The sequence below is a fragment of the Arvicanthis niloticus genome, chromosome 24 (assembly GCF_011762505.2).
Source record: "Arvicanthis niloticus isolate mArvNil1 chromosome 24, mArvNil1.pat.X, whole genome shotgun sequence".
Lineage (NCBI taxonomy): Eukaryota > Metazoa > Chordata > Mammalia > Rodentia > Muridae > Arvicanthis > Arvicanthis niloticus.
Genome location: NC_133432.1, coordinates 21,054,350 through 21,069,630, shown reverse-complemented (window position 1 = coordinate 21,069,630; position 15,281 = coordinate 21,054,350). Strand labels below are relative to the sequence as shown.

The 15,281-nt window shown below is 41.9% G+C and overlaps 1 protein-coding gene across 9 annotated transcripts in view; it reads right to left on the bottom strand.

The window, feature by feature from the left end:
- Caln1 (calneuron 1) overlaps positions 1-15,281 on the bottom strand; it is a 474,231-nt gene that overhangs the window by 151,787 nt on the left and 307,163 nt on the right. The window lies entirely within an intron of this gene.

The following is a 15,281-nucleotide window of genomic DNA, read 5'->3' as shown; positions in this document are numbered from 1 at the left end:
TAGCAGTTCTCGGGTCTCAAAGAAGATTCTTGTGTGCAGGATGGTGCTCAACACAGACATTCTCAACTGGTGGAAATGCAGAGAGTAAGTAACTGCAGGAGTGCTTAATCACAATGGGAAGTCGCTATCATATCCCTTCTCCAAGGCTCAGGGACCATCATGAAAGGGAAGGGGCAAGAAGAGGATGAGAGCCAGAGGTCAGGGAGGGCCAGAGGAAAACAGTGTGCTCTGGACACGACAGAACTACTTCATTCATAAACTCACAGCATCTGTGGTCGCCTGCACCAGATGTTAACAAGATGAAGCCAACCAACAGCGAGTGGTTCATGAGCCTCCATCCATAACTGAGGTGCTATGGACAGTTAATAGTGAGAGAGTCACTTTTCTTTGAGGGTGTGGATCCTGGTCAACCATGCTTCAGAGGATGAACCCAGAAGTAACATCAACAAATATTGTTGATATTACTGCACCCAGAAGTATAGAAACCGGACAAATGAAGTCAGTGGACTAATGAATGAGAAATAATAAGACACACAGTTGTATGTGGGGGGATGTATCAGGAAGGATGGCGGGGGCAGCGAATATGACTAAAATATACTATCTGAAATTAAGGAGTTAATTAAAATATCTATAATAAAAAATAAATGATATAATAATAAATAAATCTATAAAAAATAAAACTCTAATAAGTGGGCTCAGCATGGATGTGGGATATCATTCAGCCCTGAAAAGGAAATCCAGCTGGATATGATAGCCCAGTATAATCCCAGTACGTGGGAAAGAGAGGCAGGAGGGTTTCAGGCTCCAGCCTAGGATGGGATACACAGTAAAGATCTAATTTGAGAAGAGGGTCAAAGAGATGGCTCAGGAATTTCCTCCTTTTCTAGAGGACTTGAGTTTGGTTTCCAGCATCTACACTGGGCAGTTTGGAGTTTCCTGTAACTGCATCTCCAAGGGATCTAATACCTTCTTCTTGTCTCCAATAGTACTACACACACACACACACACACACACACACACACGCACACACTCAAATGTACACATACACAGAGACATATACACAAATGTATACACACACTTAAACATAAACCTTGAAAAAATTTATTGAGGCTAGGAAGATATCTCAGTGGTTAAAACTCTTGCCACACAAGTATGAGAAGTAGAGCTCAGGTTCCCAAATATCATGTGGTCATGGTGGGCCAACTTCTAAACTGGAGAAGGAAACCCAGACCAGACTAACTAATGAGACCAGCCAAATCAGTGACCTCTGGGTTTGATTGAGAGACCTTGCCTCAAAGAATAAGGTGGGAGAGTGATGGAGAATGATTCCTGGCATCAACCTTGGGCCTCTATATGTATATAAAAACATGTTTACACACACACACACACACACACACACACGAGTGCATGTGAATGTGTGCCCACAAACTGCACACACACCAGAATAATGGAAGAAAAAAAGGCTTATTGTTCATAATGACCATAATTAATAATGATGTAGATATATGTTTAAATTGCTAAGACAGTAGATTTTTAATGACTTAATCATTAAAAAAATATTAAATAGGTTAAGGACAAGTCAATTTGCTTAATTAAGCAATTTCAAAATGAGTGTCTCTATGCCTATGTATCTGTAGAAATATACGCACATATGCATTCATACATACCACATACATATGTATGTGTATAAATTAGACTAGCATGAACATTGTAAATTAAATTGTATGCAATTTTATTGCTCAATTAAAAATAATTCTCTAGAATGGGAGAAATCACTCAGTTGGTAAAATGTTTGGGTTGCAAATTCAGTGACCTGAGCTTGATCCGTAGAACCCATATTTAAAACCAACAAGCAAACAACAACACCCTAGGCATGGTAGTGATGGCATTTATAATCCCAGGACTGTGGAGGCTCCCTGGGCTAGCAGGCCAGACAGCCTAGCCTCCGTGGCAAGTCTCAGACCAATGAGAAAACCTGTCTGAGAAAAACAAGGTGTATGGCATCTAAGGAACAATGTTTGAGGTTGTTCTCTGGCCTCCACATTCCTAGACACACACACACACACACACACACACACACACACTAAACAAACAAATAAAAACACTTTTTTAAAAAATCCTGAATACAAGTCTGAGCGTATAGGCCAGCTATACACAGCACTTGCTGCCAATGAGACCATGAAATCCATGAAACCCTTGGTACACAGCAACATCAGGCAAATTGGACCAACACAAAAACCAAGAACATTGCTATTTACAAATGATGACCACAGTACCATTCACTACTAGGAAAACTGAATACTTAGACATAAATTTATTAATGTAGCTACAGAACCAATGTACTAAAAAAAAAATCTGAATAAAAGATACCAGACACCTAAATAATTGAAGTGATAGTTATGTTCATAGATGGAAAGACGAATAATAATAAGCAAGTGAATTTCCCCCAACTTTATCTACAGGCTGAAAAGATTTTGTGGACAAAGTTTAAAGAGACATAGCGTGAGCAAGCTCACCCTAGACTTCACATAGAAAGACAGACCTTAAAATAGCTAAAACAATCATGATCAAGAGTGAGGTGGGAGGAACCAATTCGCCGATATGAAGGGCTTAATATATAGCTACAGTAACTTAACCTGCACAGAACTGGCAGAGAGATGCAAGAATCAATGAAGCAGAATTGGAGACCCAGAAATAGAGCCAAATACATATACTCTATTGATTTTTTTTTCTTGCAAGATTGTCAAAGCAATCCTTTGGAGAAGTGACAGGCTTTTCAACAAACTGTGCTGAGAAAGTAGGCATCTGTAGACCCTCTCCCAAAAACAGCCTTGGCTTAATCACACCTTATATAAAAATTAACTCATGGAACAATGTCTAGCAGCTCGCGGGTTAAAGCATATGCTGCTCTTGCAGGACTGAAGTTGGATTCCTGGTACCCAACTGATGGTTCACAATCACCTGCAGCTCCAGCTCCAGGAAAGCTAATGCCCCCTTCTGGCCTCCACAGGCACATGCACCCATCTGCAAATTCCCATGCACAAACACATATGCATTTGATGATGCACACACATAATTTAAATTAAGTCTTTAAAAAGAAACATCTGGTGGGGGGAGGCAGAGGCGTGCAGGAGAGACAGCTCAGTGGTTAAGAACTTTTTTCTGAACTTCCAGAAGACCCAGCATCATGTTACGTGGCTCACCACTGTCTCCGATGCCAGTCCCAGGGAACTGGATGTCTGTGGTTTCCTCAGCCCCCCCTGAACTCACATGCACATGCTTACATGTAGACACACACGCCTACACATAGTTAAAAAAACATTAAAAGTTTTCCTTTTAATGCCTAGGATGTTAATGCCAGAGGCACACCTCTGGATATGCCTGTAAGAACATTTTCAGAGAGGATTAGCTGTGGAGGGGAAACCCAATAGAAGGCACTCTTACATGTGCTGAGGACATGAACTGGGACAAAAAACAGATGGGTCCTAGAACTGCTCCTTCCCTACTCTCTGCATCCTGGTCCATCTAGATGTGAGCAAGCAGCCCCACATTTCCACCACCACAGCCAAGAGCTGCTCTCCTCACTTCCCTTCTCTTTCTCTTAACTCCCCAGCAAAAGATATCCCCCCCCCCCCTTTCGGTCACTTTAGCCAAGTATTTAGTCACAACAATGAGCATGTAACAGAACAGGCCTGTGATGGTTTGTATATGCTCAGCCCAGGGAGTGGCACTATTAGAAGGTGTGGTCCTGTCGGAGTAGGTGTGGCCATGTTGGAGTAGGTGTGTCACTGTGGGTGTGGGCTTTAAGACCCTCATCCTAGCTGCCTGGAAGTGAGTATTCTGCTAGCAGCCTTCAGATGAAGATGTAGAACTCTCACCTCCTCCTGCACCATGCCTGCCTGGATGCTTCCATGTTCCCACCTTGATGATAAGGGACCGAACCTCTGAACCTGTAAGCCAGCCCCAATTAAATATTGTCCTTATGAGAGTTGCCTTGGTCATGGTATCTGGTCACAGCAGTAAAACCCTAACTAAGACAAGACCTCCAATTCCTACATAAATAGTCCAGGTTATGGTGATGCATGCCTGTATTAGTAACACTGTGGAAGCAGAGACAGGAGGATTACTGGGGCTCAACCGCCAGCTATCCTTGCCTAATTGGTGAGCTCTAGGTACAGTGAAAGAGACTGTCTCAAAAATAAATAAATAAGTAAATAAGTAAATAAATAAATAAGGCAGAGAGAGACTAAGGAAGACATCACCCTCAAGACACGAAGTCATTTCATCACCATGAGCACAAGGATTCCATATGTCACCCTTGTACAAACAATTCATGTCATGCTAAGCTCTTTATCTGCCAAATTCTTTTTTAAAAAAATTCTTGGATGTATGCCTGTGTAGAGGCCAGAAGTCAACACCAGTTGTCTTCCTCTTGTCTCTCGCCATCACTACACCACAATTGCCACCAGTTCTCCCTGGCATCCTCAGCCTTCTCAGCATCATGTCCTCTCTATTCGTCTTCCTAATAACTCCAAGTCTGCTTAGTGCTTCCCACATACATGTATACATCCCCTGGGACATAAGCAACCTTCCAGTGGCCTTCTTCCCAAAGCAATATAATATTCCCTTCTCTGACTGCAGCCATCAGCCTCTCTCTGCTTCTTGATACAATGTAACCAACTGCTTCACACTCCTGCTGCTGTGCTGCCTCCCGCCATGATGGACTGAGTTGCTTTGAACAGAGAGCCAAAGTCAAGCCTTTCTGCTTCAAGTCACTGTCACTGGAGTGTTTTTATCAGCAACAAAAAGAGAAACAAACACAGATGGCACTAAAGGAAACCTGGTAAAGTAGAAAAGGCTCCTCCTTCGTTTTATCTTTCAAGTACAGACGACTCTACAGCATTTTTGTTTTAAAAAACAGAACTTGAGATTCCGACAAAGAAAATGAACTTAAGCCAGATTCCTTTTAGGAGGTTGAAAGCTATGTTTCTTTTCTTTTCTTTCTTTTGTCCTTTCTTTCTTTTCCCCTTCCTTTGACTTTCTATTAAGAAGAATGCCATTTTAGACTTCTATTTCACAAAGGTAAAAACAAGTGGCCGTAAAGGGATTACAGTGATAAGGGCTACCATTCTAATTAAGTTAGAGGATCAAATATATAAAACAATCGATAAAGCCAAAGACAGAAAATAAAGAAACCACCCTAAAAACAAAGCTATGCCCATGGGGTGTTGAACCTTAAATAAGTTGAAGATATGAGCGAACTAGCAAGGGGTTGCCCCACACAGTTGGAGGACAGATTGTTCAATACTGACTTGTAAAATTGAATCCCACAGCATGGTTTAAGTTTACAAAGAGGAGTGAGACCAAAATATGCAGAAATATTAAAGGGAGTAGAAGGCTCAGGGTATATCTACCCAAAACAACTAAAAATAAACATGAGATTTAGTTAAGATTGCTATCAAAAACAAAATATTCATCGAAAAGTATGTTGAACAAAAAGTATATTTATAGGTTTCATAATAGCTATATAATAAAAAATGTTTATATATTTTATTTTATATACTTTCATATTTTATTTAGTAACTCCCTCTCAATTCTCAATAAAGCCTGAGTTTTTCTGTTTTACACCATGGTTGTTCCTGCCCCAAGGAAGTCATCAGGATTTCTCCCAACCTTCTCTCACACATACACATACACAACAGTCATATCTAAGTCTTTAGTTGGTAAAAATTAAATAATCATTGAATAAGAATCTTAGATAAAAATCACAAGAAAAAGAAATCAAGTCAGAGTAAAAAAATGAATGTTAAAAATACAGAATAGAAAACTAAAAGGAAAAAGAATTACTCATTAAATAGAAAAGTGTACTTCTCAAAAAAATAGTAAAATTGACAATTATCTGTAATACCAGACCAAAAAAATATCATAAATATCATAAAAACAAAAATGCGTGCTGTGCTAAATACTAAGTCATTCTGAAAAACAGACTGAAAAATAACTTTAAATGTATACTGACAGGCTAGACATAGTGGCACAAGCCTTGATCCCAGTACTTGGGAGGCAGACTGGTCTCTGAGTTTAAGGCTAGCCTGGTCCACATAGTGAATTCCAGGATAGCTTGAGCTACATAGTGAGACTTACTGTTGGTTACTAATCTTTCAAGCAAGGTGTGGCAGCTCACGCCTATTTAGGAGGCTGAGGCAGGAAGTATGCTAGAAGGTTCAAGGTCAGCTGAGCTACAGGGTGAGTTACTGATTCAGAAAAAAGAAAAAGAAAAGAAAAGAAAAAGTAAATAAGTACACAAGTTCAAGGTTAACCTGGGCTATATATGGAGACTTTGTCTACAAACAAAAACAAAACAAAAAAAACCACAAAAAACAAAAATCAAACAAAAACTACATTAGAACATTGTTTCCAGTTGAACGAGGCTCTATGTAAACCAACCACTCAAATTCAAGTTCCGAAAGTCCTTAGTATATAGAAATTACTATAGATCACAAAAATAACTTTAAAAAGTAAACAAATTAATTTTATCATCCTAGGAGAGCTATGGCTCAAGACTAAATGATGACACATTAAATTATGAATATGGATGAAAGGAAAAAATCAAAATCAATGGTAAATCAAAGTTTTAAATTGCATTATAAATTCAACGTTAAGAAACAACCCAGTGTGATGAGTCTTCTCAATCCTAGCAACGTTGGGTTTATTTAATATTAGGAAATTAGTTGACTACAACGTCATGTCAATTATATGAAGCACGAACAAACACAGCTCCAGTGTCACGGACTCAAAGGACATCTGATGGAGCTATCACATATTCATGATTATAAAATCTTCTGGGCTGCCAGATGGACTCTAGACAGCACTGGAGGTGAGCACGGAGCTCAGTGTTTATCAGAGAAGCTTCTTTCTGCAGCAGCAGGTAATGAGTGCACAGAAACTCACAACTGACCAAAAGCCCTGAGGAGAAATGATGGCGGAGCTTCTGCTCTAAATGAAGCTACTACATCACCCCTCCAAGGCTCAGAGAAGGTCACAGAAGGCAGGAAAGAGAGAGTGTAAATGCCAGAGGAGGGAAAGATGTGAAGGAAAAACAAAATGCTTTCTGGACAGAACACAACCATTGTACCCAAGAGTATCCTTTACCTGTGCTACACTTGCCCCCAACAGTTCATCACAGATGGAGGGAGGGGCCACAAGGCTCCACCCCTCCCCTGGGGACTATTGCCAGCTAATGGCTATTGGAGGAGGGGAGTCATTTCCTCAGTAGTAGCAACACAGATGAGCTGCTCTTGCTCTAGTAAGCAAGTCCCCACCAACTCCCAGCAAGAAACTTTAACCTTAGTGTGTCACACAGAGAAGACACAGAGGGGGACCTATGGAGAAGAACGGCTCCTGCGGTGGGGGTTGGGACAGGATGAGAGGAGATTGGGGGAGGGGAGTGGAAGAGAGGAAAGCTCATTGTGTACACATATAAAACTGTCAAATAAAAAAAAAAAACCCATAGGTTAGAAGTTATTTTACTATTATCAAATACCCCATTATATTTTTAGTAATAAGCAGGTTTTGATCAATACAAATGGAACTGAGGTATGCATTGCCACCAAGACACAAAGCACTATAATTTGGAGACATAGTCACAGCAGACCCAGAGAACTTAATAAACTAGAAAACCCCAAGCACTGGGTGTATTCTCCTAAATGCATATATCCAAAGGCTACCCACCATGGTGCCTATTCTGGGATGCCAGCTACTGGGATGTCCTTAGGTCATGAGGGTAGAGTCCTCACAAAGGACATCCAATATATAAGAGAGACTCCACAGGGCTGGAAAGATAGCTCAACTCACAAAGTGTTTGCCTTGCATGCATGAAGACCTGAGTTCGAACTCAGAAACAGACGTCAAAAGCTTAGTTAGCGTGGTGGAACCATGCCTTCAACCTCAGAGCTGGAGAAGCAAGACAGGAGACTCTCTGGGGCTCACTGCCCAGCCAGGCTAACCAAATCTGCAAACTTCAAACCTAGTGAAGAGGCCCTGTTTTAAAAGCAGGAAGGTACCAGATATCAACCTCAGGCTTCCACATGTGTACACATCTGTCTCACCCTTTCATGTCCTATGAGCGATCAAGAAATCCACTCTCTACAATCTGCAAAAGAGCCATCAGCAGAGCTTGATCATGATCTAACCTGCAGAGGCTGGGAGCACCACCCTTCTGTGTTTTATAACCTACCCAGCCTGTGGGATGTTTGCCAGAGCAGCAACAGACTACATACTTGCTGATGAGACAGTTCAGAAGGTGGCCAGAAAAAGACCTGACTCCTAAACTGCTTTCTATGACACTAGCAGGGGGCAAAAAAAAAGAGTTAGAAATATGCCTTGAAAAATTAAAATAGTGTAAATTGGAAAAATAACACACACTTAATCAAACAGGACAGTGTAGGGTCTGCAGCCTTGTTTCTGCTTGAGAGGACTTACCTGCATGAGTCCCAACCAGCTTCCACGGGCAACTGGCTCCTTATTCTGGCCCCTGAGCACAAACTTTAACTAGTTCCAGGGCAAGACAAGATTTAAACCTAATGGAATCAGTCTTAACTTCCTTTTATTGTTTTGTTTTCCCATTCTCTTTCTCTCTCCTCTCTTTTCTCTCTCTCTTCTCTCTATCTCTCCCTCCCTCCCTCGATTTGTTTGTTTCTTGTGGGTTTTTTGTTTGTTTGGTATGTGGTTTTGTTTTTGGTTTTTTTGGTTTCGGGGATTGTTTTGTTTGTTTGTTTGTTTTAGAGGCAGGGTCTTACTGTATAGCTGAGCTGCCTTGGAACTCAGAGCAATCCTTCTGCCTCAGCATCCCAAGCCCTGGAATTAGAAGCATGTACCATCTGTTTGTGTAAGTCTCGGTGAACATTCCATGCCTTCTGGAAATCTGATTTGGACGACACACTGTGTGCCAGGGACTTGGAGGCTATGACACACTGTGTGCCAGGCATTTGGAGGATGTGTCAACTGAGTGGAAGAAAATAACCCTTGCTCTTACCCAAAAGACTAACGAATGACTTTCAGTAGAACTTGGGAATACTCTTTGGGATATAACAATTATGTATCTTTTCTGGTCACTTTCTGGTTACTTTTTTCCTTCTGCCAAAGCCACTGAGCAATTCATTTCACCCACAGGCTGAAACAGACAATATTGATTTCAAATGGATTTTTTAAAATTGTCTTCCTTCTCTCCCTGCTTTGGAGGCACAGTGTCATGAGCCCAGGCTGGCTTCCAACTCAATTTGTGGCCAGGATGACCTTAAATTTCTGATCCTCCTGCCTCTACCTCTCAAGTTATACAGGGTGGTGAGACTAGATCCCGTGATTCTTGTGTGGTACGTAAGAACTCTCCCGATTGAACCACACTCCTACCCTTTAAACTGCTTTGAAATTCTTTTTCAATTAGAACATCAGTTCAGACACTCTCCTAGAGTGAGTTTGTCAGCACATAACTTGGGTATGTGTGGAGCCCCATCTGTTCACTTGGCAGTGGGTTTTCTGTGGCCTCCACAGCTGAAGGCCACATAGCAGCTTGGGGTGGGCAGCTGCCACTGAGCCAACTCCACTCGGTACCTAACCCTCCCCTCCTGGCATCTGGTGGCTGTGATTCATTTGGATTTTGTATTTGCATGCTTGGACATCAGCTTCGTGCTTTGTGCTTCACCAAACTGGATATATATATATATATATATATATATATATATATATATATATATATATATAACTTTCAAATCCAGCTCCTCTTTATTTTTCCATGGCAAACAATTGTTTTATAATGCAATTTATTCATCTGAAAATTTGTTAACTTTCTCAGATCCGTAAGAAACCAGAATTGGCAGGGATACTGAATGTAACCGCTATTCCTGGTTGTCAACTTGACTACATCTGGAATGGACTACAATCCAGAAATAGAGGGCACACCTATGATCCAGATCTTGAGGCTGGAAGACACAGCCTTCTTACTTATATCTTAACATGATCTTGAAGCATAGTGGCCAAAAAAGCTTAGGCCCAGGCAAGGTAGTACACAATTTTAATCCCAGGAGACTGAGGCAAGCAGATCTCTGAATTCAAGGCCAGTCTGGGACAAAGCAAGTACCAGATCCAGGCATGGAGGTACATACCTTTAATCTGGGCCACACCTTTTGCAGGAGGCCTACATAAGGATGTTGGAAGAAGAAAGACTCTTTTTGACCTGCTTGCACTTACTTGCCAGCACATCTGTTGGAATCTACTTCTTCAGGATTCCAGCTTCTACAGAAGACCAGCTGAAACACCTAGCCTTGTGGGACTGAGCAACTGCTACATTCTTGCACTTTCCATTCGCAGCTGCCCATTGTTGGGTTAGTTGGACTGCAGACTGTAAGTCATTACAATAAATTCCCATAATATAAAGAGAATTCCATAACTTCTGTGACTCTAGAGAATCCTTACTAGTCCAGCAAGGCATGCCTATAACACCAGCACTTGGAAGGCTGAGGCAGGAGGACCCCCGAAAGCTCAAAGCCAGCAAGTGGCACATGGCTAGGTCCTGATCTAAACAAGGGGTGGGAGTGCAAGATAACTCAATAGGTAGATACTTGTCAAGTTAAATTAAGGGCTGGCAATATGGCTCAGCAGGTAAGGGTTCTAGTCCCCCAACCTCAAGACCTGAGTTCAATCACCAGGATCCACAAGGAGCAAAACCAGAACTGACTCCTGAAAGTTATCCCCTGACTCACACACATATACCAGACTACATGATCCGCTCCCCTAAATAAATAAACAAATGCAATTAAAAAAAAAAAAACCCAACAAAATAATCCATACTGCCTAACTATAGAAATTTCTGGAAATAAAAACAAGTAGAAAGAACAAAAATTATCTTCCCTTTTATTGAGATCGATAATAACAAGTACCATCAGATTTATTGCAGTTCTTGCAGCTTTCCTCTATGAATACAAATGGAGTTAACAGATGACTATAAAGAGATGCATAATAGATGAAAATAAATGAATTTATAATAGCGGTAGAACATCTACGTAATTACACCATAAATCTAATTTCTAGAGTGACTTTTCCAGTGACTAAAAGGTAATGACATTATTTTTAATAATTGTACAATATTCCATCCTTAAAGCTGCACTTGCTGACAGATTTTAGGTGATAGATTCGTAGACAAGGAATTGATTTTTATAAGATTTATGTTTATTTCTATCATTTATGTGTGTGTGTGTGTATGTATGTGTGTGTGTGTGTGTGTATGTATGTATGTATGTATGTGTGTGTGTGTACAAGCATTCCTGCTCAAAGTCAGAAGAGGGCACCAGATCCTCTGGAGTTGGAGTTGCAGGCATTTGTGAGATGCCAACCATGGAAACTGGGATTCAAACTCCGGTCCACAAGACAGAGCAGCAACCATGCTTAACAATGTACAATTTCCTGGCAGTATATGGGTTTGCTCGCTTAAGTCATTCACTCAAAAACTTATTGTATTCTTACAGTTATTGACTTGTGTGTACATTGCAACCACACACTTCACGTGCAACTACACACTTGTGGAGGCCAGAAGAAAACTCGTGGGAGTTCTTTTTCTCCTTCTACTGTGTAGTTCCAAGGGGTTGAACTTAGGTCATCAAGCCTGGTGACAAGCACCCTTACCTGCTGAGCCATATTGCTGGCCCTTAATTCATTCTTACAAGCAGCTGGTAGTGCTTAATCAAACCTCAGGGAGGACACAAGCAGGACCACACACCTGCAGTACACAGTCAACCCCATCAGAAGTTAATCACAGACACTCAACTTCTGTGGGTTGCAAGAGCCCCACCCCCAATAGTGAATTAACTGACTAAGCTGAGATCAATTAATGTTAAACTGTAAGTGACTGACCAGCTGGTGGATTACGTTTTGGCAGATTGTTTTCTATGCTCTACTTCCAGTTGCTGTGTCAAGCTTCCAGTTTTCTATGTTACACACACACACACACACACACACACACACACACACACACACACTCCCCATACCTCCCACCCCCCACCTCCAGTTTCTCTAAGTGTTGTTAGATGGTGTTCTTGGTTGGAGTTCTCAAAGCCACCCCTTACAGCCCTTGTTCAATAATGGGCTTCCCCGGACCTAAATCACATTTCTGTGTTTTGGTTTGTGCACGGAAGCACTACTAAATTTAATTGGTCAAAGGAACCTTGCTTTTAACAGTAATTAAGGAGAAAACGATTATCGTGTTATTTTTCAATTATGGTGTCCCCTCCATTTCTGGCGAGGGTTGACTTGTTTTACTCTTTCTCCCACCGCAGTCTGCCAGCTGCTGGAAGTACCAATGTGCACCAACATGGCCAGCTCACAGGCTGCTTCCCTGTGTGGACTGAAAGTATCTCATGGGATGAGGATGTAGCCCCGTGGGTTCATCCTAGGTCACATGGAGTCCAGGTTTCCATCCTTAGCAACCCATACACCAGCTAAAATGCGTCACACCTGTAATCCTACTACGAAGGGATGGAGGCAGAAGGAATGGGAGTTTAAGGTCACCTTTGACTATGAAGCCAGTCAAGGTCATCTTGGAATACATGAGGGTTTGTCTCTAAACCTGAAAAAAAATTTAAAAGGAGGCATAGAGCTATAGCTCTGAGTAGAGTGCTTGCCTGGTAGACAAGGCCCTGAGTTCAAATCCCAGCATCACAATAAACAATAAACTCTCAGTGGTCCTTTGTTCCACCTCTCCCATCTCTATTGTCCCAGTCACCATTTTTCATATTGCTCTTTACGTATGATTTTATTAATATTGGTCAGTTGTCACGCTCTAGTCTTTTTAAATTTTAAAGTATGTAATTTTTATGTCCGTTGCTTTAATGCATAAAAAGCCATTTCTATTCAAAGAAAAATCCTGTCAACCAATTGAACTTTAGAGTTTGAAGGGAAAAAATGCTTTAGAAATTAAGCAGTTCAAAAATTAGAGCAGACGCTCCTGCCTCAGCCTGCAAGGTGCCTCAGCCTGCAAGGTGCCTCAGCCTGCAAGGTGCCTCAGTCTGCAAGGTGCCTCAGTCTACAAGGTGCCTCAGCCTGCAAGGTGCCTCAGTCTGCAAGGTGCCTCAGCCTGCAAGGTGCCTCAGCCTGCAAGGTGCCTCAGTCTGCAAGGTGCCTCAGTCTGCAAGGTGCCTCAGTCTGCAAGGTGCCTCCGCCTGCAAGGTGCCTCATCCTGCAAGGTGCCTCAGTCTGCAAGGTGCTGGTATTACAGATGTTAGGGAAAAAATACCAGCTCAGGACCCCATGACCAAGTTCTCAGGCTCAAAGGAGATTTATTTGCCCCAGAGGGACAGAGGGTAGGGAACAAGAGACAAAGACAGAATGAGGGAGAAAAGGAAGGAAATAAGGGAGAGGGAGGAGAGGTATTTGTCCCCAGGGAACAAAGGACTGCCTCTGGATAGAGAGGAGACAGAAGTGGATCATAGGAAAATGTCGTTGGTTTATAAAGGAAAAAGGGGAAAGCTTGTGTTAGGATGAGGCATTTAATTTTAACTGGGCATCTTAATTAGATGATCCAGAGGGAGCTTTTGATTGCTGGACTTCAATCTGCTGATAGCTGGACTTTGGTGGTCAGCCTCAGGAAGTAGCCAAATAAGGCAATAGACCTTGGTGACTAGCTTTAGAAATGTCACCTAACAGGTTTTAGCAAGGTAGAGGACATGGGGGACAAGGGTAAGGCTAGCCAGAGCCATCCCTGCTGTAGTCAAGCTGGCCAGAGTCTCTTCAATAGATATGTACCAACTGTTCATAAATGGTTTTCATGTGTGTACTGAAAGTATCTCATGGGCTGGGGATGTGACTCAGTGGGTTATGTGTTTGGTTTTGAATTAATTTCTTGGTCACTGCCACTCTTGGATCAGAATCATTTTACTGTTTTTTTGTTTGTTTTTTTGTGATCACCACATGAAGTTGACCCCCCGCCCTTCCCCCACCTCTAGTGTCATAACCCACAGTTTGAGAAGCCATAGTCTATGGAACACCATTTCAAACGTGTGTGTGTGCGTGTGTTTTAAGATTCTAAAAATTGCTTTTAATTAACTCCAGCGAAGGAGGTGGTTACCAACTGGACAGTGTTTATAGAAAAAATGGAAGTGCTTATTCAATTAACTAGCTGGTTGGTCAAAGTCTCATTAGCCATGTGGTTGCAGGGCTTCCTGCAGCCAACCCCATCAGATATTGGTCGAGTCTGTTGGGTCTAGTTGTAATCTAGTACTGAGTTCATTTTTATTTATCTTTTCCTACCAAGAACTGTACAACAGAGCTGTAGAAATGGCTCCATGGTAAAGTGTTTGCAACACAAGAATGAAGACCTGAGTTCAAACCCCAGAGCTCACCTATAAAAATAAAATAAAAATTTAAAAGCCTGGGTAGAATGGTGCTTACAATCTCCACACTGAGAAGGTAGAACCAGGAAAACCCCTGGGGATAGAAGGCCAACCCAGCTCATCTCACAGTAAACTCCAAGTTCGGTGGGAGACTGTCTCCAAAAACAAGGTGGACAAGCATGGTGCCCAAGGAATGACAGCCAAGGTTTGTCTTCTGGCCTCTATACACATACACACGTAAATGAATAGACATACATAGGCATATCTATGTATAAGAACACACACAAAACATACCAAAAAAGTTATAAGCACACTGTTGTATAATCTCTCAGTACTCTAAAACCCAACTGAGAGGTTTAAGAGATGGCTCAGCTGTTAAGAGCATGTACTACTACTCTTGCAGGGGTCCAGAGTTCAAGTCCCAGCACCTACACTGGACAGCTCATAGACACCTGTAATGCTAGCTCCAGAAGATCTGATGGCTCAAGCTTCCAAGGGTTCCTATAATCACATATTTATCACACATATAATCCACAAACAAACACGGGCTATTCCGATGCCAAGATCCTGTTCCCCAGTTGGTTCTTGATCTGTCAGTAAAGAAAGCCATGGGCCAATTGCTGGGCAAAAGAATCATGCAGGACTTTTGGGTCCCTGGAGGAAAGGAAACAGATGCAAGGGAGGAGAGAAGAATTTGCCATGCTTTGGAGAGAGAAAAGCTAAGCCAAGCTGCAGCAGGGATCTGTGGCTTCTCCTACAGGCTGGTGGCCAGGGGCATTCAGTGGGGGCTAGATGTTACTGAGCAGCTAAAGTTTAGGGCAGGTGAGAGGGGCAGAGATAGGAATATTGATAACGACATGCTTGTCAAGGGAGTTTAATAACGCCCAGCAATTGTGCCAAGAAGGC